At 38.1% G+C, this 22,450-nt stretch overlaps 2 pseudogenes; one reads left to right on the forward strand and one right to left on the reverse strand.

Annotated features, from left to right (window-relative positions):
* The window catches only part of LOC125921189 (40S ribosomal protein SA-like), a 51,450-nt pseudogene extending 37,154 nt beyond the window's left edge, over positions 1-14,296 (reverse strand).
* LOC125921188 (40S ribosomal protein SA-like) lies at positions 5,094-6,507 on the forward strand (annotated as a pseudogene).
* Positions 14,297-22,450: the final 8,154 nt, after the last annotated feature.

A 22,450-nucleotide genomic window follows, 5' to 3' on the forward strand; every position in this document is an offset into this window, starting at 1 on the left:
CCCACAAAAAGCAAATGGTAGAGTAAACGAGACAAGATGTTAATGATAGGTGAATCTAGGTAAAGGGTATATGGGTGATTTTTGCACTATTCTGGCAAATTTTTTGGAACTTTGAAATTACATTCAAATAAAAATATAAGAAAAATACAAAATAAACAAAAACCAGAGCTACTCATTGAAATGTTATCTATGATAACATAAAGAGGAAATTTATTAAATAAATGTTTAGGTATCCATTCAATGCTATCATACAGTCATCGAAGCAGATTTTTTTTTTTTAATGTTTATTTTTGAGAGAGAGACAGAGTTCGAGAAGGGGAAAGGCAGAAGGAGAGAGGGAGACACAGAATCCGAAGCAGGCTCCAGTTTCTGAGCTGTCAGCCCAGAGCCCGATGTGGGGCTCAAACTCGTGAACTGTGAGACCATGACCTGAGCTGCAGTCAGAAACTTAACAGACTGAGCCACCGAGGCATCCGAAAGCTGAGGTTTTTAAAAATGTTCCATAACATGAGAAATGTTACACAAATGTTCTATTTTTTAAAAAGATCAGCAGGGCACCTACTGGCTCAGTCGGTGGAGCATGCAACTCTTGATCTTGGGTTCATGAGTTTGAGCCCCATGTTGGGTATGGAGCTGAGTTAAAAAAAAAAAAAAAGCTGAAATCAAAACAACGACCCATACAGGATAATCCCAATTAGGTTAAGTATTAGTTTATGTGTTTGTCCCAGACATCAACTGAGGTACGAAGATCCTGCATCTGTTTTGGGGTGATAGTGGGTGTGGGGGAGGAAGTACCACATCTCTCCTTGTCTTCTTTGGCTCTGAACTTTTGCTTTTGATAAATTATTTGTGTATGGATGTCATATCTCTTCTTTAGAGCTTTGTCTAAAGAAGTTACATAAGTTACATCTCCTTTTTCTTAATTTCCTTCTAAAGCATAAAGTAAGACTTTTGCATGTGTTAGGGAAATAAAAGGCCTCTGAATAAGAGAGACGTCTCCACATCAGTGTAGAAAAGAAAGAAAACTGATTTAGGACTTGTGATACTGTGATACTGTCATTCAGATGACCAAATATATATTTCTTAATATATATTTCTTATATATATTTGGTCTTGGTCCACTGCTCCTGGTTCAAGCAGCTCCTCAAACCCTTGGAATTTTGTTAACTGTGGAGAGTGATATGGGTGTCTTTGTTATGTTAATGAGGTGACTTTTGGAAAGCACATAATGATGGGGGCTGGTAGCCAATGGAGTCAATGATGTGATTACAGGTTTGGAATTTGGTCCCACCCCAACCACCTCCTCTAGAGAGGGGAAAGGAGGTAGGGGATGGAGTTTGAATCAATACCAATGGCCAATGATTTAATAAATCATGGCTGTTTAATAAAGCCTCCACAAAACCCCAAATGGATGGTATTTGGAGAGTTTCTAGGTTGGTGAACATGTGGAGATTGGAGAGAGTGGCATGCTTGGAGAGGGCATGGAAACCCCAAGCCTTTTCCCCACACCTTACTTAAAAAAATTTTTTTTAATGTTTTTATTTTTGAGAGATAGAGAGACAAAGCAGGAGCTGGGGAAAGGCAGAGAGAGGGAGACACAGAATCTGAATTAGGCTCCAGGCTCCGAGCTGTCAGCACAGAGCCCGATATGAGGCTCGAACTCATGAACTGCAAGATCATGACATGAGCTAAAGTCGGACGTTCAACCGACTGAGCCACACAGGCTCCCCTTCTCATATCTTACTTTAATATTTCTTCTATCTCTAATAAATCAATCAAACCCAAGGAGGAGGTTATGGGAATCTGATTTATAGCTAGACAGTTAGAAGCACAGGTAATATAGTCTGGGCTTCTGACTGGCTGGTGTCTGAAATGGGGGGGGGGGGCAGTAGGGAGCAGTCTTGTAGAACTGAACTCTGTACTGTACTGAACTCAGTTCTGTAGTGTCAGAACTGAGTTAAATTCTTGGGACATCCTGCTGGTGTCTGAGAATTGCTTGGTGTTTGGGATGTGCTCCCACTGCCAAACACACGCATTGGAATTGAGTACAAGAATTTAATTTACTACTCTGTAAGCCAACAGAGTAGTACATGCACGTAGGTAGCCTGTGAGTAACTCTGAAGTCAGGATAAAATTTCACACAATTAATTGCATAAAGCAGAAGAAAGAATAATTAAACTATTATCTACTTGAGAGACAAAGAGTTACTCAAGATAGTCTGCTAGATTAATTCAGAGTTGTATGTGAATCTTTCAAGGGGGTATGAAGCTCAGACTTTGGAGACATCTTTGCATAGGGAAACAGGAGATGGGGCATGTCTAGCCCTGGAGAGATTTATCTATCTTTCCAAACATTTGAGGAGAGAATCAAGGACTGTTTTGATTCTAAAGAGACCTTTTCAAGGAGTTTCAAGGAAATATTCAAGGAATATTTCTCTTCCCCTTTACGAGCAGAGAAAAATCATTTTTATTTATCCTCAGATATGTGCGGCAGCTTTTCGGACTTCTGGAATAATGTGTCTGAAGGATGAGACTACAAGACAGTGGCACCTGGCAAACAACTGAAAGCTGAACTTTAGATGTCCTTCCTTCTTAAAGTCTGCTGGCCACACCAATGACTGGAATTTTGCCCAGAGCACCTTCATCTCCAAAGGCTCTGGCCTCCTGCCATGTTTTCGTATTCCTTTTCTGATTCCACACTTCCTGCTTCTCCTCTTTAGATACCTTCCTCCTCTAGATTTCCCTAATAAACTCGATTTCCTTTGTATTATTATGCAAAGCATTTTTGTTTCAACCACTAACTAGGCTCTGACACATCAATGACATTCCTACTCCCAAATGCTTTTTTTTTTTTAAGTTTATTTATTAACTTTGGGGGACAGAGAGAGAGAATTTCAAGTAGGCTCTGCACCCTCAGCATGGAGACCAACATGAGGCTCAAACCCATCAACCTCGAGATTATGACCTGAGCTAAAACCAAGAGCAAGACCCTCCACTGACTGAGCCACCCAGGCACCCTTCCACTCCCAAATGCTTTAATAACTGTGGGCATCAACTCTAGATTCCACTCTTTATCTGCAGAAAAAAATGGGCAGGGGCTTTGCATTTTCAGTCTTTCCCTTCTTCCTTTCTCACCAGTTTCTGAAGGAAGAAAGAAGTAAAGATTGTTGCTCAACTGCTAATAGGAATTATGCTATTGTAGGGGCCAAGGTCAGGTTGCCCCACAACAGGGCAACTTGGCATGTAGATTATTTTGTCAATGTAATTCTTAATCCAGTTAGAAGAATCTAGAACAGTGGAAAATTCCTTCCTCCGCAACACTATCCTTCACCTCCATACCTGCCCCCCCACAAAGGCAGAAATGTCTATACTGGGTTTAGTTTTAAATTATTAATTTTCTGTGATATTTCATATTTCTTTGTTCTAAAATATCTATTTTATTCCTGTCTTATGTAAAAATTGAAATATATCTTTTATTTGCCATCAAGTGATGAGATACTACTTTTATATGAAGTTAGCAATGATTTTTGGTTTGGTATGACCAGAGGAGGTAAAAAATATGTTGTCAACGCCTAGCTGAATAATAAATGGGACTGACAACTATATTCAAAGCTCAATTTTAACCCAAGTTTGGAGTCTTAATGTTCTTAAATTGTCTTCAAAAAAATGTGTATCCAAAGAGCACAGAGATAGAGTTATAGAAAGTATAAATCATGTAAAGTCAGTAATAGCCACTGAGGAATTACCACATATAGATAAAGCTGTCTTTCTTATTGTCACTAATACAAGTGCAGAATAACTGCCTGTCACATACTAGGAAATGCTGTCAAAAGATTAGAGAAATTATCAGAGTTTTGGAATAGATCATGGAATTTTCAAGGCTAGGGGAGGTTGGTGTGACTCATCCATGCTTCATGAAGGATCCACAGTAAGATGTTGACCATCAATCTGTCAAGCCTCGTGCTGACTTTTAGGAGAAGTTATTTATCTTCTTTCAAAATAGAATTCAGTCAAGGAATGCAACAGAGCCTATGAGTTTAACCAAATAGGTAACATAGTCAAAGCACTGAAATTCAGGAGCACATGTTCTGGATATTACCATGTCTCCATGATGATCTGCAGAGAATATGCATATTGAGAATATGAGAAAGTCCGGGACTCAGATGTCAATTACAATACTGAAGAGAAAAAAGGTAGTTATGCAGATGAATTATATCAACTGCTCAGGCTGCCATAACAAAATACCACAGATGGGGTGGCTTAAACAACAGAATTTATTTTCTGACAATCCTGGAGGCTGGCAGTCCAGGATCAAGTTGCTGGCAGGTTTGATTTCTCCTGAGGTCTCTCACCTTGCTTGCAGATGACTGCCTTTGTGCTGTGTCCTCACATGGCCTTTTCTCCATGTGCACTGACCTCTGGGGTCTCTCTGTGTGTCCAAATTTCCTCTTCTTATAAGGACACCAGCCATACTTGATTAAGGTTCCCATTTAAAAAAAAATTTTTTTTTAATGTTTATTTATTTTTGAGACAGAGAGAGACAGAGCATGAACGGGGGAGGGGCAGAGAGAGAGGGAGACACAGAATTGGAAGCAGGCTCCAGGCTCTGAGCCATCAGCCCAGAGCCCGATGCGGGGCTCAAACTCACGGACCGCGAGATCGTGACCTGAGCTGAAGTCGGACCCTTAACCGACTGAGCCACCCAGGCACCCCAAGGTTCCCATTTTAATAACCCCATTTGAACTTAATCACTTCTTTAAAGGCCCTTTCTCCAAATGCAATCACATTCTCAGGTATTGGGATTCGACATATGAATTTTGAGAGGACACAATTCAGCTTATAATATGTATGTATTAAAAGTCAGTAGGGATTGTAAAGTGGTTTTTAAATTTTTTTTTTTTAAGTAAGTTCTACACCCAGCATGGGGCTGAACTCATGACCTCAGCAGAAAGAGTCTCATGTGCTACCAAATGAGCCAGCTAGCTGCCCCTGAAGTCAGCAGGGGGTAAAATGCAATAAATTATAAATAAATGTAATAAATGTACATAATAAACTATGTCCCTCCTCATGCCATTTTACTCAAGTTTTATATAAACTCTTTTTCCTAGAGCCTAAAGTGTCATCAAATGTAACATTTCACTTCAAGATAATTACTTGAAGTTAATTATAGAAACTATAGAAAATAGAGACAAATTTAAAGGAGAAAACCCCACTCCCACCCCTTTAAACCTGTGTCTATTTTCCAAAATTTCAATAATGAACATGCATTGATTTTATTTTATTTAAAAAAAATATTTTTTTTTAACGTTTATTTATTTTTGAGACAGAGAGAGACAGAGCATGAATGGGGGAGGGTCAGAGAGAGAGAGACACAGAATCTGAAACAGGTTGCAGGCTCTGAGCTGTCGGCACAGAGCCTGACGCGGGGCTCAAACTCACGGACCGCGAGATCACGACCTGAGCCGAAGTCGGACGCTTAACCGACTGAGCCACCCAGGCGCCCCAATAAATCGTTATTTTAAAACGCCAGGTGATTTATAGTAAAAGTTAACTGATACAGCCTTTTGCGCTACCCAGGGAGGGGTCCGTATGGTGTTGTTTTGTGTTCCTGTTGTAAGTTAAAGGGAAATTTTCACAATGTCTGGGGCCCTTGATGTCCTATAAATGAAGGAGAAGGATGTCCTCAAATTACTTGCAGCAGGAACTCACTAAGGTGGCACCAACCTTGACTTCCAAATGGAATAGTACATCTACAGAAGGAAAAGTGATGGTATCTACATCATAAATCTGAAAGGAACCTGGGAGAAGCTTCTGCTGGCAGCTCGAGCCATTACTGCCATTGAAAGCCCAGCTGATGTCAGTGTCATATCATTCAGGAATACTGGCCAGCGAGCTGTGCTGAAGTTTGCTGCTTCTGTTAGAGCCACTCTTATTGCTGGCCACTTCGCTACCCAGATCCAGGCAGCCTTCCAGGAGCCAAGACTTCTGGTGGTTACTGATCCCAGGGCTGACCACCAGCCTCTCACAGAGGCATCTGATGTTGACCTGCCTACTACTGCTCTGTGTAACACAGACTCTCCTCTGCGCTACATGGACACTGTCATCCCACGCAACAGCAAGGGAGCTCACTCAGTGGGTCTGATGTGGTGGATGCTGGCCCAGAAAGTTCTGCGCATGCAAGGTACCATTTCCCATGAATACACATAGGAGGTCATACCTTAGCTCTACTTCTAATGGGATCCTGAAGAGATTGAAAAGGAAGAGCAGGCCAACACTGAAAAGGCTGTGACCAAGGAGGAATTTCTAGGTGAATGGACTGCTCCAGCTCCTGAGTTCATCGCTACTCACCCACAAGTTCGGACTGGTCTGAAGGCATGCAGGTGCCTCTGTGCCTGTTCAGCAGTTCCCCACTGAAGACTGGGGTGTTGAGCTTGCCAGTGAAGACTGGTCTGCAGCTTCCACTGCTCAGGTCACTGAATGGGCAGGAACCACCACTGAGTAGTCTTAAGCTGTTCTTCTACAAAGGCAAACAAAATGGAAATGAAGTTGATGGAAAATAAACAGTTTCTAATAAAATAAAATAAAAGTTAACTGATACAGTGGCAAGGTATAATGTTCTCTGCAGCTTACCTTCAAATGTTTTAGAAAAGAAACTACACACACACACACACACACACACACTCTTTAGAGAGAATATATATATATATATATATATATAAATATATATATATATATATATATAAATATATATATATATTTGAGAGAAGTAAAGCAAATATACCAAAATATTAGTGATTAGTAAATTTAGGTGAAAGGTATACGGGAACTCACTATACTATCCTTTCCATTTTTATGTACATTTACAACTATTAAATTAAAATTTCAGGGGAAAGAAAATTTAAAATACAGAAGAAAACAATAGTGACAAAATGTTGACAATTGTTGAAGTCAAATAATGGATATGCAGAAATTCATAATATCAATCTCTGTTGATGTTTGACATTTTCACAATAAAAAGTTTTAAATTATACAGCAGGTATGATTGCCATATAGTGAGTTAAAATTTGGTTCAAATTTTAAAGGGAGCCAAGGTCAAAAGGGAGCCAAGAAGAATCCCAACAAACAGGCCTTGCAGGGTTCCCCCCAGTTTACAGCACTCATTCCTTAACTGTAACATTCCATTTCTCTTTGACTTGCCACTCTTCATCAAACCTAGCATAAAAGTACACAAGTCTAGTTATTTCTCTGGGTCTTTATTTCCTTATGAAGGCTCCCATACCACATAAAACTTACATTAAATAAATTTGTAAGCTTGTCTTTTTTTTTTTAAGTTTCCTAGTTCAATACAACAGAATTGAATTGCTTCCGTTACCTCAACTAGACTCTCTCAATTTTGTAAAGTTATAGACCCTCTACGTTATCTGCTTTCCAACCAACCCTCTGCATCCTTTCTAGCACAATCTACTACCCATAAAAAGACTGAAAATGGCAAACCATCACTGCCCTGACTTCTGCTGCACTTAGGACAGGGGCATGTGACCCCATTCTGGTCCCATTCCTCTGTTTTAGTAGGCAGTTTACTTGGGTGGAACCAAACTTCAAACTTTGTCTTCCCTGCAGTGGGTGTACATCTGAAATCACTATTCAGTTGTTTTGTTTTTTTTTTTAAGCCTTACCCGGGCTGCTCAGCTAGCCTTCCCCGGGCTGCTCAGCTAGCCTTCCCCATGTATGCATGGTTTAGGGCCCAACCAGAGATTTGGGCAGAGTTCATACACAGAATTTGGGGATCCCCTCTCAGGCTCTCTCCTTTCCAGGATGTTCCCCTTTGTTGTCCTGCTGTTGTGGTCCCTCTGAACTCTGTCCTCTGGTTCTTCAAGCCAATACACTTATCTCTGTGCACAGGGGTTTTAGCTACCCCTTCTAGGGCTTGTCCTCAAACTGAGAGTCTTTAAAAATGGAGAAACTCACTCAGTGCAATTTTCCTCTTCCAACTGTAGACCCAATTTCTACCTGCTTTTAGTTTCTAATACCTCTAGTTGTTTATTTTTGCCCAGAGTTTATAGGTGTCATATGCAGGAGGATTGGACTGGGAGAGGCTATTTCACATGTACTTTGCAATTCTCTTTCAGAAGACAAAAGAAATACAACGGACTCACCATTTACTGAATACAAATTGCTTAACCTTGCTTTTAACAAAATATTCCAATTCTTTAAAGAATTGCTAATATTAAATGTGTTAATCTTTGTTTATAGGCTAATGAAGAATGCCCATTGTGTACCATATGTAAAACAGATAAAACTATTGATTTTTCCTATATATAAAAGTAAGTATTGTTAGCGATCAATTGTCTTCCTTCCACTTGGATTGACATTACTAATTTAGAGTCTTGCTCAACATTTTATTATCAATAGCAGCCGGGAAAGTCTGACCACTTATTAAGTTTTTAAAATAAACTTAAAAAAAATTTTTTTAATGTTTATTTTTGAGAGAGAGAGAGAGGCAGAGAGTGAGTAGGGAATGGGCAGAGGGAAAGAGACACAGAATCTGAAGCAGGCTCCAGGTTCTGAGCTGTCAGCACAGAGCCCAATGCGGGACTCAAAATCACAGACCATGAGACCATGACCTGGAGTTGGACACTTAACCAACCGAGCCACCCAGGCATCCTGAAGATACACTTTATACAATGAGTATACAGTTAATGGAACCATTCTCTTTGCAGTTTAATTGGGAAAGAATATTTTCCAGGTCAAAATTAGGATGCAATAAATCTTACCCAACAGACCTATCAGAAAAACAAAGTATTCTGTATGATTCTTTTCAATAGCCAGTAATCAATAGGTCCAAAAAGGTAGCTATAAGAAGAGCAATACATAGGGTAGAAATAGCAGAACATGAGCCAACCTGGAAGAGGCTAAAGATGTCATCTTCTCTCATTTTCCAACAATTCAAAAGGTAGCTCCTGTCATGTAATTATGCATTAATAATATTCTTTAGGGGTGCCTGGGTGGCTCAGTCAGTTGGTTGTCCGACTTCAGCTCAGGTCATGATCTCATGGTTCATGAGTTCAAGCCCCACGTCAGGCTCTGTGCTGACAGGTCAGAGCCTAGAGCCTGCTTCAGATTCTGTTTCCCTCTCTCTCAGCCCCTCCCCCGCTAACGCTCTGTCTCTCTCCATCTCTCAAAAAATGAATAAAAGTTAAAAAAATAAAAAATAAAATGAAGTAATATTCTTGAGATTATGACAATAGATGCACATTTTACATGAGCAGCTATGCTAAATAGAGTAACAAACATTATGAGAGTGAAGAGTAAAGGTCAAAAGTAGAGTACATTTGTTTTGGGCCCTGCAAGTTGCTGACATTCCTGAGGTGATGATGATAGAGCCCCAGCTTTCCTGGCCCTTAGGATGATGAATCAGTGCTAACCAACTGACAGATGACCTTTTCTACATGGCTTCCACTTATTGTTTTTGCAGCTGGTTAAACAGCTGTGTCGTAACACCAGCCACTGTGAATCCACAGGAAAGTGATTATAGGCACGGGAGAAATGTCTTTCTTGGAAATTTAAACTAGTTTGTCTGTATGAATGAGAACCCTTGATGAGAAGACTTTAAACACTTAGTTGTCTGATGATGCAGTGTCAGAGCTAGCCTCTTTATAGAAACTATGCATTATGTATCCAACACCTGGAAATATGTGTAACACGAGCTTCTGAACATTTCTTCCAGTAGATAGAGGTTTTGTCCACAAAATAATAACTTTGCAGTCTATACACTCAGCTTCCCTCTCATCTCTTGATACCCGGGAAATGACTACAGTTCACAGATGTATTTTATTCCATTTGCAAGTGTTTCAGACAAATGAAACAATATTTTATTTATTTAAAAAAATTTTTTAACGTTTATTCAGTCTTCAGAGACAGAGACAAAGTATGAGTGGGGGAGGGGCAGAGAGAGAGAGAGAGACACAGAATCCGAAGCAGTCTCCAAGCTCCAAGTTGTCAACACAGAGCCCGATGCAGGGCTCAAACCCATGGACTGTGAGATCATGACCTGAGCTGAAGTTTAATGCTTAACTGACTGAGCCACCCAGGCACCCCAACAATATTTTAAAATATGAAGAGTTTGGGGGTGCCCGAGTGGCTCAGTCACTTAAGGGCCCAACTCTTAAACTTGGCTCAGGTCATGATCTCAGATTCAGGAGATCAAGACCCGTGTTGGCCTCTGCTGGCAGCATGGAGCCTGCTTGGGACTCTCCTGCTCTCTCTGCCCCTCCTCTGCTCACATTCTGCCTCTCTCAAAATAAATAAATAAACTTTAAAAAATATAAAATATGGAGAGTTTTCTCTCAAAAATTCTTTAAAAACATAAATAAAAAGCAAGATTTCCATCTTCTCTTGAAGCTAGAAGAATCTGGTAACCCAGCATTGAAAGCCTGCATGAGGACACTGACGTGAGTTGAGTATTTGTGGCTCCTGGAGGACCTCAGCTCCCCATTCAGCTCACCCCGTTCATCTTCTTGACGTGCTCAGCCCCTAAAGGAATTGAGTTTGAGATCTAGGCCTTAGACAATTAAAATACTATCTTGTAACCATTATTCACCAGAGGATGTAAAGATGAAGTTGTTACTGATAAGGCTCAGTGGCCTTTGAAAAATAGTCCCAAATATGGCAGATTATAGAGTAACCACACTTTAATCAAACCCCTACAGAGAATATGTAGACTTTCCTAAAGTGACTTTTTAGCATACAAGCCAGAAACTATTTTGGGGGGATTCATCTATATACAGGTTTTTAGAGAGTAGTTGAATACTTTATTGATGTAATTTATGTTTACTGTAAGATCCAGTAATGTATTTTTGCCAATCATATATTTCCAATACGAAGTGAAAGTAGAAACGTCTGTAACCTCTAACTTACAAGTGATGAGAGAATTTGGGGAAATTTAAAATAAGAACTGAAAGTTATCAAAACATCAAAAAATTGAGCTTGTCCGGGTGCCTGGGTGGCTCAGTCAGTTGAGCGTCCGTCTTTGGCTCAGGTCATGATCTCATAGCTTGTGAGTTTGAGCCCCATATCGGGCTATGTGCTGATAGTTCAGAGCCTGGAGCCTGCTTCAGATTCTGCATCTCCCTCTCTCTGTCCCTCCCCCACTCACACTCTGTCTCTCTCTCTCAAAAATAAACATTAAAAAAATTTTTTTTTAAAAATTGAACTTGTCAACAGAATAGGTACAATCTATATGAAAGAAGTTACTTCCTGACCAAAGTTCTGATAGAACAAGCTAATAATGATAATCTGTATTATTCATTTGCTTTCATGTAGTCATCAAGATGCTCTTTTTTTCCTGTGTGAGAGAGAGAGTGCATGTGAATGGGGAAGAGCGGCAGAAGGGGGGAGAGAGAGAGAGAGAGAGGGAGGGAGAGAAAGAGAGAGAGAGAATCTTAAGCAGGCTCCATGCTTAGCATGATGTGGGGCCTGATCCCACGACCCTGGGATCATGACCTGAGCCAAAATCAAGAGTAGGATGGTCAACCAAATGAGCCACCCAGGTGCTCCATCAAGACAATCTTATGATATGTTATCTATTAACACATAAAAAATTACCCCAAAACTTAGAAGCTTAAAACAGCAAGCATTTACTTTTGATTAACTCTAAATAAGACTTGGGAAACCTACAATTACCAAACTAAAATACTGATATGTACGTTCCCTTCCATTTGTTCAGATGGTAGCTTGTACAAAAATCCTCCTTAATATACACAAAAGAATATATGGAAGATAAGTTTTTAAAATGTAATATCATACTAGAAATAGGAATGTTTTCCATGTGAACTGCTCCCCCCACCTACCACAAACCTTTCTCAAAGTGGATCCACATCCTTGTTGGCAAGCTGAGAGCTTCACTGTTCTTTTTACTTTCCTTCTTTCCCTTGCTGTACTTTTTTTCTCTATTTCCCTCATTCCCTCTTCAAACAAATCTAATTTGAAAATATTGCTTGAATTTTACGAACCCAATTTTGTTCTCGGGATATTCTTCGCGAATTAGAAAATAAAATGTATTCTATTTTTATAGCAACATTTTGGAGGAAATTAAAACCACACTATAACAAAACACACACACACACACACACACACACACATGCAAACCCTGAGAAATTGCTATTATATTCTTCTATAATGCAAATTAAATAGTTGACTTCAGTATGCATAGAACATCTGCTAACCCAAATTAAAATGAACAGGGAACTAAATTAGAATTGCTTTTTCCATCTAATCATAAAGAGGATAAAATATATTATGAACCAGTTATTCTCAATGTTTTAAGGCATTGCCTATTAGTCGGCTTAGTACAGAAAATTGAAGCAATAACTAAATAGTATCCTGGGGACCTGAAAGAGTTAATGACTGTGGCTGCCTAAGTGCTTAATTAACAGCTGGGTAGAGTTACCAGGCAACTCTAATTTAGGAATAACAACAACAGGTACAGATTTATTCTCAATCCCAAACCAATACTGGCCATAGTCCTTTCTCTGGAGTTGAACTATTTTATGCTTTCTTGTTTTAATTACCTGTTTTCAAATTTATTATCTCACTATGCATATTATAAAACAGTAGGCAACAGAAAACTATAAAAGGAAATAATTTTTAAGAACATCTCATTCTCAAAAATTTGAAAATGGTCATTTGAATGCCTGGCAGAAAGAGACAAAATATAATCCCCATTTTTGTATGGAGAACAGCCCATTACCAGTTTCTCTCTCCCCTACTGTGGCTCTCCCCATTGACTCATGTAATTATCATTGAAGATGACAAGATTTTCTTGATCATGGTGACCTGACTTCTTAAACTTTTTTTTTTTCACCATCAAAGAAGAAACAGTATCCTGCTCTTTTCAGTAGTACATACATCAATATTGGAGCAAATCTCAAAAATGGGATTTTTTGACCCCAACTCAAAATGACATGAGAACTACTAAAATACTCCACATTTTTTCATTACTAAAAATTAAATGAATAGTTTGTAACAGTAGGAATTATTTTCAATTGTGTATAACAGGAAACCTAACAAACGTTTAAACAAATTATGGTTATTTTTTTTTTTTATTCTTCCAAGGAGCTGTCAAAGATCCAATTAGCTTTCTGCTCTAGAATCTCTAGTATGTAGCTATGATTCTCATGAACCCCTCTTATACCAAGATGGCTCTTCTCCTTCCACCATGCATATATATTCTAGGAAGAAATAATGAGGGGGAAAAAAGACAAAAGACATGCACCAGCTTAGTACATGATAAAATGAAGAACAGAGGCACCTGGCTGGCTTAGTCAGTAGAGCATGTGACTTTTGATCTTAGGGTTGTAAGTTCGAGCCCCATGTTGGGTGTAGGGATTATTTAAACAAAAAAATCTTTAAAAAAATAAAATAAAATGAAGAATAAAGATGACCTGTCCAATAACTGATGTTTCTGTGGGGAGCTTGCAATAGCAGTTAGTATATATTTAGTGCTTACCACACTCTAGGTATTAATGTAGGTGCTTTCCATATAGTAACTCATTTAATTTTCATAATAATCCTCTGGGATATTCACTGTTTGTTTGTTCGCTTCTGTGAGAGGCTGGTGGTCAGCCCTGCTATCAGTAACCTCCTGAAGACACCAGGGAGGCTGCCTGGATCTGTTTAGCAAATGTTCCAGGAGTGAAGCGGCCCACAAAAGGAGGGGCTCCAGTGGCAGCAGCCAACTTCAACAAAGTCTACAGGCCAGTGTTCCTGAAAGATATCATGTTCATACCACCTGGTTTTTAAATGGTAACAATGGCATGAGCAGCCAGCAGAAGCTTCTTCCATGTTCTCTTCAGATTTATGATGCAGATGCCATCACTCTTCCTTCTGCAGATGTACTGTTCCATTTGGAAGTCAAGGTTCGTGCCACCCAAGTGGGTTCCTGTTGCAAGTAGTTTGAGGACATCTTTCTCTTTCATTTGCAGGACATCAAGGGCTCCAGACATTGTGAAGGTTTCCCTCTGAGTTACAATGAGAATACATTCTCCTCCTTCAGAATAGAGAAAACAGAGGTGTGAAAATAAGCCATTTACCCAGGATAAATAGAAAATAAGCTGAAGATTCAAGTCTCAAATGCAGGTGTTAGTAACAATCTATAGTCTTAGCACCTATGCTATAATGCCTTCCATTAGAGTGACCAAGGTTACTGGGTTCAGCACAGAGAGCCGTGAGTTCTAGTATACCCCTCAGTCCCAGGCACACTGGCATGGTTGGTAACTATTATATTTCATAGCAGAAACATTTTCAATGTTAAAACTAACACATAATTTTAAAGAACAATAAAAACATAATGACTACAAATCCTTAATGGTTTTCATAGTCTTTTGTCTTAATTTTAGAAGATATCTGAATAAGATAACTTCTTAACAACTGGAAGAAACAGTTATCCAAAGTTGACATTTCTTTAAGTTTTGCTTCATTTAGTTTCTCTTCTTACATAAATGTGAGTTTTCTTATGGTCACAGAAAAGACAGTTTAGAAGTTACTTGGGTTTTAAAACTGAATAATCAGTTTATTAATTTACAGAATCTAATTTCATTCCTTAAGCATTTAACTTCAGCTTACAAATCTCATTATGCCATTATAAGTCTAGCAGATTTGTACTTTCACTTTTAATGGCCTTCAATTCATATTTGGTCACACTCTCAAATGCAGTCAATTAAATTATTTTAAATGTTTTAAAGATTTTTGTTTAATCTTCATTTATTTTTGAGAGAGACAGAGACAGAGCAAGAGCAGGGGAGGGGCAGAGAGAGAGGGAGACACAGAATCTGAAGCAGGCTCCAGGCTCTAAACTGTCAGCACAGAGCCCAATGCAGGGCTTGAAATCATGGACCATGAGATCATGACCTGAGACAAAGTTGGACGCTTAACCGACAGAGCCACTCAGGTGCCCCTTTTTTTTAAAGATTTTTTTTTAATCTTTATTTATTTTTGAGAGAGACAGAGACAGAGTGAGAGCGGGGGAGGGGCATAGAGAGAGGGAGACACAGAATCTGAATTTATTTGAAATGTTTTAAACAGGGTTTATAAATTTAATATGTTGCCTTTCTTTTAAGTCCTTCGATTGTCTGTAATACAAACCTTCTCAAGTAATTAAATCATTCTTATGAACTAAATTAGTTAAACTTAAAAATATGGTGAAACTTAAGGTCCACTAAATGTTCTAATACTATTATATACACAGTAAAATTTCTACTTAAATTAATAAATTTAAATCAGTTACTCAATTCTACATTTTAAATTGGAATCACAAGGCTACATTGTTAATCTAATAAATCTGTTAAATATTATAATTTATAACGCTAAATATACAGATTCTTTAGCAAAAGAAGATATTAATATGACGTTCTGGCTTCAACTATTTCTGCTATTAATTCTATAACTTTTATGGGCATTAAAAATGATATCTGGTTTGAATTTTGGGTATCGCTCTCTGGTATTCTATAACAATTTTAGTCGTAACTCTTAAATTTTTTTTTTAACATTTATTCATTTTTTGAGAGACAGAGAGAGAGCACAAGCAGGGGAGGGGCTGAGAGAGGGGGAGACACAGAATCCGAAGCAGGCTCCAGGCTCTGAGCTGTCAGCGCAGAGCCCAACAAGGGGCCTGAACCCATGAAACGCGAGATCATGACCTGAGCCAAAGTCGGACACTTAACCGACTGAGCCACCCAGGTGCCCTAGTCATAACTTCTAAAGGTATTCTAATAGTTTTTCAGTTTAATTCAACTAAAATTAAGCACTTTTTGATAGGTTCTGATTTTGTAAGTTTCTCACTCTCCCATGTGAGCAGGTGTGTATATTTACATGTGTTTGTGTCATTTTGTGTTGTGTTTGCATGCATGTTCCTATGTGTATTTGTGTGTATGTATATTCATGTCTATATTTGTGTGTATTTGTATGTGTGTGCATGCATGTCAATGTGTATACACATGTACATGGAGGTGGTAGTGTAAGAGAACAATTCCCAGTATTTTCAGGGAGAGCTGATAGGAATCATGCTCACCAACAATAATACTGGTTATTTAAAAATAGTGGGATTTAGGGACATTTGCTGCTTTTTACTTGAAATTTTTCTGTATAGCTTGAATAAGCAAGTGTCACTTTTAAAAGAAAAAATGTCTTTTGTTTAAAATGATTTTTAAAAAAGGATAACTCCTCTTGTACTGACCATGGAAAGATATCTAGACCATATTGTTAAGTCAATAAAGGAGATTCAGAGTAATATATATATAATATATATATATATATAATATATATTGAATTATATATATATTATATATATTGAATTATATATAATATATATACATATAAACAATATATATAATATATACATACATACGTATACATATAATATATAATATTTATAATTAATATATAATATTAATTTATAACATTTAATATTTAATATTAATAAATTAACAATCCACCAATTTAATAATTAAATAATTAATAATTTAATAATTATTAAATACATTAATAAATAATTAAATATTTAATAATTTAATATTTATAACATATACTGTTAATTTATAATTAATATATAATATGTAATAATTATATATAATATAATATATTGTATATATTATACAATAAAGGAGATTCAGAGTAATATATATATTATATATATAATATAATCCAATTTTTGGGAAAAAAAACCTTGGATAAAAATTTAATGTGGTATGAATCTAGATGGGTCTCAAAAAATACACACTATCTCTAGATGGGTCTGGTATGGGGGGAAGTATGTAATATGTAGCTGCCTAGAACAGGAACATTAACATAAACATTTATGATCACATAAATCCAGGCCATAGGCTCTTCCTAGTTTTGATCCCACCATCTCTCAGGTACACCTCCCCTACTAACAGTCACAAGATTGTCATTGCACTCACCTCCAAATTATCTCCAAATTCTAGTCATGAAGAAGATAAAAAGAAAATAAATGTGTTCCACATGTGTTTATCTCTTTCTCAGAGAAAAAACAGCTTTCCCAAAAGTCTTTCCCAGTAAACTTCTATCTCATTGGCAGAACTGTGTCATGTGACTACACAGCTGCAAGGAAACCTGGGAAACTTAGCTTTTCAGTTGGCATGTCAATGCTCTACACATAAAGAATTTTTAACATTAATGGTGAAAAGATATTTTATATATATAGCCCTATACTATTTCCATTTTTATAGTAAGAATGTACTTATGTAGTGTGTGTGTGTATTTTTAATTTATAAAGAATTTATTTATATAATGAGTGGAAGGGCATTCCAGATTGAGACAATAGTCTGATTTAAAATATCTAGGGGTGCCTGGCTGGCTCAGTAGGTAAAGCATGTGACTCTTGACCTCAGGTTCATGAGTTTAAGCCCCTTGTTGGGTGTAGAGCTTACTTTAAAAAAAAAAAAAAAAAGACTAAAATATATCTAGATATGTGGAAAATATTTCTAATATAATTGTATGCGATTGCACATACTTTTCATTAAAAAGATGAATTGCTAAAACTATCTAAACTGTTATAATGAATTTCTTATGCAACATAATTCACTGTATTCAAGATTCAACATTTAGAATTAGCTAAACCTAGAAGACAGAAAATGCTTCAGGTAGGTTAAAAACTGTTTTGATTGGGGCACCTGGGTGGCTCAGTCGGTTGGGCGCCTGACTCGGGCTCAGGTCATGATCTCACCTTTCGTGGGCGCAAACCCCATGTCAGGCTTTGAGCTGACAGCTTGGAGCCTGCTTCGGATTCTGTGTCTCCCTTTCTCTCTGCCCCTCCCCTGTTCATGCTCTGTCTCTCTCTGTCTCTCAAAACTGAATAAAAGTTAAAAAAAAAACAAAACTGGTTTGATTGTTTTTATGGCATTCAATCACATCCAGGAAATTGGGAGACTAGCTGGAGAGAATCCTGCACAAGTAAAAAAAAAAAAAAAAAAAAAATCCACATTTGCACTTTATACTCAGATTACTTAAAAAAACATTTATTCATAAATCCAAATAGTGCCATTAGATCAAAGCTTCAAAACAGCAAAAACTTAACCCTCAATTACTTCACAACCATTTATTTTATTTTTTTAAAAGTGAAGATTTGGGGGCACCTGGCTGGCTCAGTCAGAAAAGCGTGTGACTCTTGATCTCAGCGTCGTGAGTTCGAGCCCACACTGGGTGTAGAGATTACTTAAGTAAATAAAAACCTTTAAAAATAATAATTTAAAAAGTGAACATATAAAAATTTTATTTATTTTATGTAATCTCTACACCCAATGTGGATCAAGAGTCGCACTCTTTTTGAACGAGCCAGCCAAGCACCCTACAATTATTTTTCTTTTTATTTTTATATTAAAAATTTTTTTTTGAGAGAGAGAGCATGTGCATATGCATATGCACATGAGCAAAGGACAGGCAGAGGAAGGGAAAGAGAGGATCTTAAGCAGGCTCTGTGCTTAGCACGGAGCCAGAACTCATGGCCTGATACAATGGCCCAGGGATCATGACCGGAGCCAAAATCAACAGTCGTATGTTTAACCAACTGAGTCACCCAGGTGCCCTGACAACTATTTTTAAATTTAAAAGATTTTCATCCTTCCATTTCCTAACTTTCTGTGTACATGTTTTACCTGTTTCTAATCTCAAATGACTTTCTACTTCATAAACTGGAATCTATTAGTATGGAGAGGATGATGCAAACATTTTCCTTATTTGCATAAACAAACAGATACAAAGCAGTGAGCTCTAAGAGAATAAATAATGCAATATGCTATCTTCTCTGTACTTTGTTTTCCAAAATTCTATAAAAACTAATGTCTTTTTTTTTAATTTTTTTTTTAACGTTTATTTATTTTTGAGACAGAGAGAGACAGAGCATGAACGGGGGAGGGTCAGAGAGAGAGGGAGACACAGAATCTGAAACAGGCTCCAGGCTCTGAGCAGTCAGCACAGAGCCCGATGCGGGGCTTGAACTCACGGACCGCGAGATCGTGACCTGAGCCAAAGTCGGACGCTTAACCAACTGAGCCACCCAGGCACCCCAAAACTAATGTCTTTTTGATAGAGCTCATCCCACGCATTGGAAGGGGAGGTTTAAAAGGTGAAGCTTTGGGAAAGAGATTGCGTGCTCTGGTTGAAGGAAGCAGCTGCTTGAGGAGAAACAGGAAGAGCTCACTGAGAGCCTCAGAGCCCAGAGCTGACAGGAGTAAGAGGCACTGAGGGTATGAAGTATGAGTCAGAAGCCTGGGCTAAGGGAAATTCAGAGCATGTGGGGACAAGGCAAGTTCCTCATCTCAACTATTGACTTCCGGAGGGAAGTAGTTCCCTCTAACTCTTGTGTGTATAGGGAAAAGTAATGAATTCTAGAGTATGGCACAAAGTAAGCAAGGAAATTGGACAGAGAAGTCTAGAACTAAACACAAGTCTAGAACTAAAAATTAAGTTAAATTAAATTAAATAGTATTTGCAAAGCCTCCAGCAATGTACCTTGAAAACAATAGGTCCTCAAAAATACTAGCCCTGTGTGCACCCCTGGTTCTGTAGGGCCTTTGGTGCCTGTACTGTTGTGCATTTAAGTGTTCACATATTACATGACTGAGTGTTGGGCTGATGGCCACAGATTGATCATCCTAGGAGACATTTGTACAAGATGCCTTTGAGCTTTGTAAGCCTTTCTTTCTCTATATCATAATCTTTCCCCAGCATCCCCTGAGCCAATTTGTCTGTTTTTACTGTCTTCCAGAAAACAGGGGCCTGCTTATTTTATGGAGCTCTCTAATCTGTGTCTCAGGAGATCTCTTACCTTGTCAGCATTTTAATCCGGGATTTAAGATTTGTCTGTCTCTTGCAGGTGGCTGTGCAGCACCTCTTTTCCTCACACCAAGGCTATCATCACTAATGGCCCTGTTCCTTGTCCCCTACTGAGACACCAGCCAAGCCACCTCATTGCATCAGGCTGGGACCATGCAGTGGAATCCATCCTGACCACTGGCCTGTGAGCTGGCAGTCCTCTGGGGCTGACAGAAAGCTACCTATACAATGGGGAAGACACAGTCTCTTCAACCAACAGTGCTGGTGAGACAGGGAAACCAAAGAAACCCAAAGAGAGAAAAAGCTGTTTTTTCCCCCTTTGCTTCTTTTCTGGCTTCTATTCTTGCCAGGACCTGCACCCCACCCCACTCTACACACGCCTTGTAATGCAAATAGCATAGGTCCTCCTCGTAAGAGATAAGGAGTCAATGACTTCTCTAGAATAGATAACATCTAAGAAGGACCAGGTGAGAATGACCACAAGAAGCTTTCACATGCATATTCCAGATCTCCAGGTCTTAGATATCTTGATATATAGTTATCTTGATATTCCTTGACTCTAAGGAATATCACCTGGATCCTCGGCTTTGTTCCAACTAATTCCTGGATTCCTGAGAGGACATGTGCCCCAGACCACATAAAAACCCCCCAGGTCCCAAGCAAAGACAAGACTCATATCTTCAATAAACTCTGCTTTCATTTCCTGCTGGCTCACATTTGATTTCCATCCTGCATGAAGCCAAGGACCCTCTAAGCTGGTCCCACGGGAACCCAGCACCCACCATGGTCCTCAGACCCAGCCTGCCTGCATCACTGGGAAAATTGGATGAGTACATGTAAAAAAAAAAAAAAAAAAAAAGAAAAAGAAACTGGAACATTTTCTTATACTATAATCAAGATAGATTAAAGACCTAAATGTAAGACCTAAAACCATAAAATTCCTAGAATAAAACATAGGCAGAAATGTGTCTGACATCACCCATAGGAACGTTTTTCTAGGTATGCCTCCTCAGGCAAGGGAAACAAAAGCAAAAATAACTATTTCTAGAAACTGTTTTATATATACATATACATATGTATGTATATGTATATATATATATATACACATATATATTTATTATAGAAAGTATTATTTGGGGGTAGCTCTGATGGGTCACGTATAAGCAGGTCAGAGAACAGAAAGGAAGCTGACAAAAGGCAGAATGGAGCAAAAATATGGCAGGGATAAAATGCCATGCTATGAAAAAAAAAAGAAAAGGAAACAGAAGACAGAAAGGAAAGGGGTGTTGTAAGTCAAGGGAAGGGAAAGAGATGTCTGGCAGCTCTGTTGTTCCAGTGAGGCCAGCCTGTCCTGCTAACATAGGCTCTATGAGACTTCACACAAATAAACCTGAGTTGTCTTTCCTTACAACTAAGGGACACCTTATTAATACAACCTAGCATTCTGCTTTGCTCATTAAATGTTTATTAAATTGAAGTGTTAGAGGGGTGCCTGCGCGGCTCAGTCAGTTAAGTGCCTGACTCGGGCTCAGGTCATAATCTCACAGTCTGTGAGTTCGAGCCCTGTGTCAGGCTCTGTGCTGACAGCTCAAAGCCTGGAGCCTGCTTCAGATTCTGGGCCTCCCTGTCTCTGCCCCTCCCCTGCTCATGCTCTGTCTCTCTCTCTAAAAAATAAATAAACATTAAAGAAAAACCTTTAAATTGAAGTGTTAGACTACATTAAATAGAATTTCTTCAAGTTGAATTGGCACTGGGTGGCTTCAGGAATACAAAACACAGGTGGAACAACATCCTATGCATGATGGCAGCAAGTTGTTCCCACGGAGCAGATCTTCCAACATGGAGGAAAGAAGGCAGAACTTTCTCCACTGTTCCAAACTCTCTCATAAATATTGCATTACAAAATCAAGAGTCATTCCTCCAGAGCAATACACATTTATAACCTATGTTATTAAAAATGAATGATTCAATATTTTATATTTTATTCCAGATTTTCAGTAATCTTGGGGTTAATTTGATATTGATTGATAGAATGAGCACTATTACTGGAAGTTACATATAAAATATTCATGGTTATAATCCTATGGGCTGAATTAGTCATAGGAGATATGATTAAGATGTATAGAATTCTATCTTTGCTGACCTTAATAAGAGGGACAAAGTAACAGCTTCCATTGGAATTGGACCCCACATACTAGATCAGAATTGACCTATGGTAAAATTTGACCATTATTTAAACATGCTATTCTGAAACCCCTTACTAAATTAGAATAAATAAATTATATACTAGTCAGTGCTAAAACAAGAAAGATTTTAAACATGAAATGTAGCTTGCATAAAACATAGAGCCTATGTTACTAGAACACATTTTAAGAATACATTTTACATGATGTTGTATCTTATAACTATTACCTTTTGTGTGTATGAAGTTAAATGTACATATATGACCAGAAATATAACACAATGCCTATGGAATAATGTGTGTTTTTTACCACAATGACAGATATTTAGAGAATAGCTTGATAGCTACATCAAATAAAAGGAAAGGCAGTGTTTTATATGTTCCTACTCTTATTTCATTCAATTTTATTTTTTATATGTAC

Source organism: Panthera uncia, chromosome C2 (assembly GCF_023721935.1).
Source record: "Panthera uncia isolate 11264 chromosome C2, Puncia_PCG_1.0, whole genome shotgun sequence".
NCBI classification, from domain to species: Eukaryota; Metazoa; Chordata; class Mammalia; order Carnivora; family Felidae; genus Panthera; species Panthera uncia.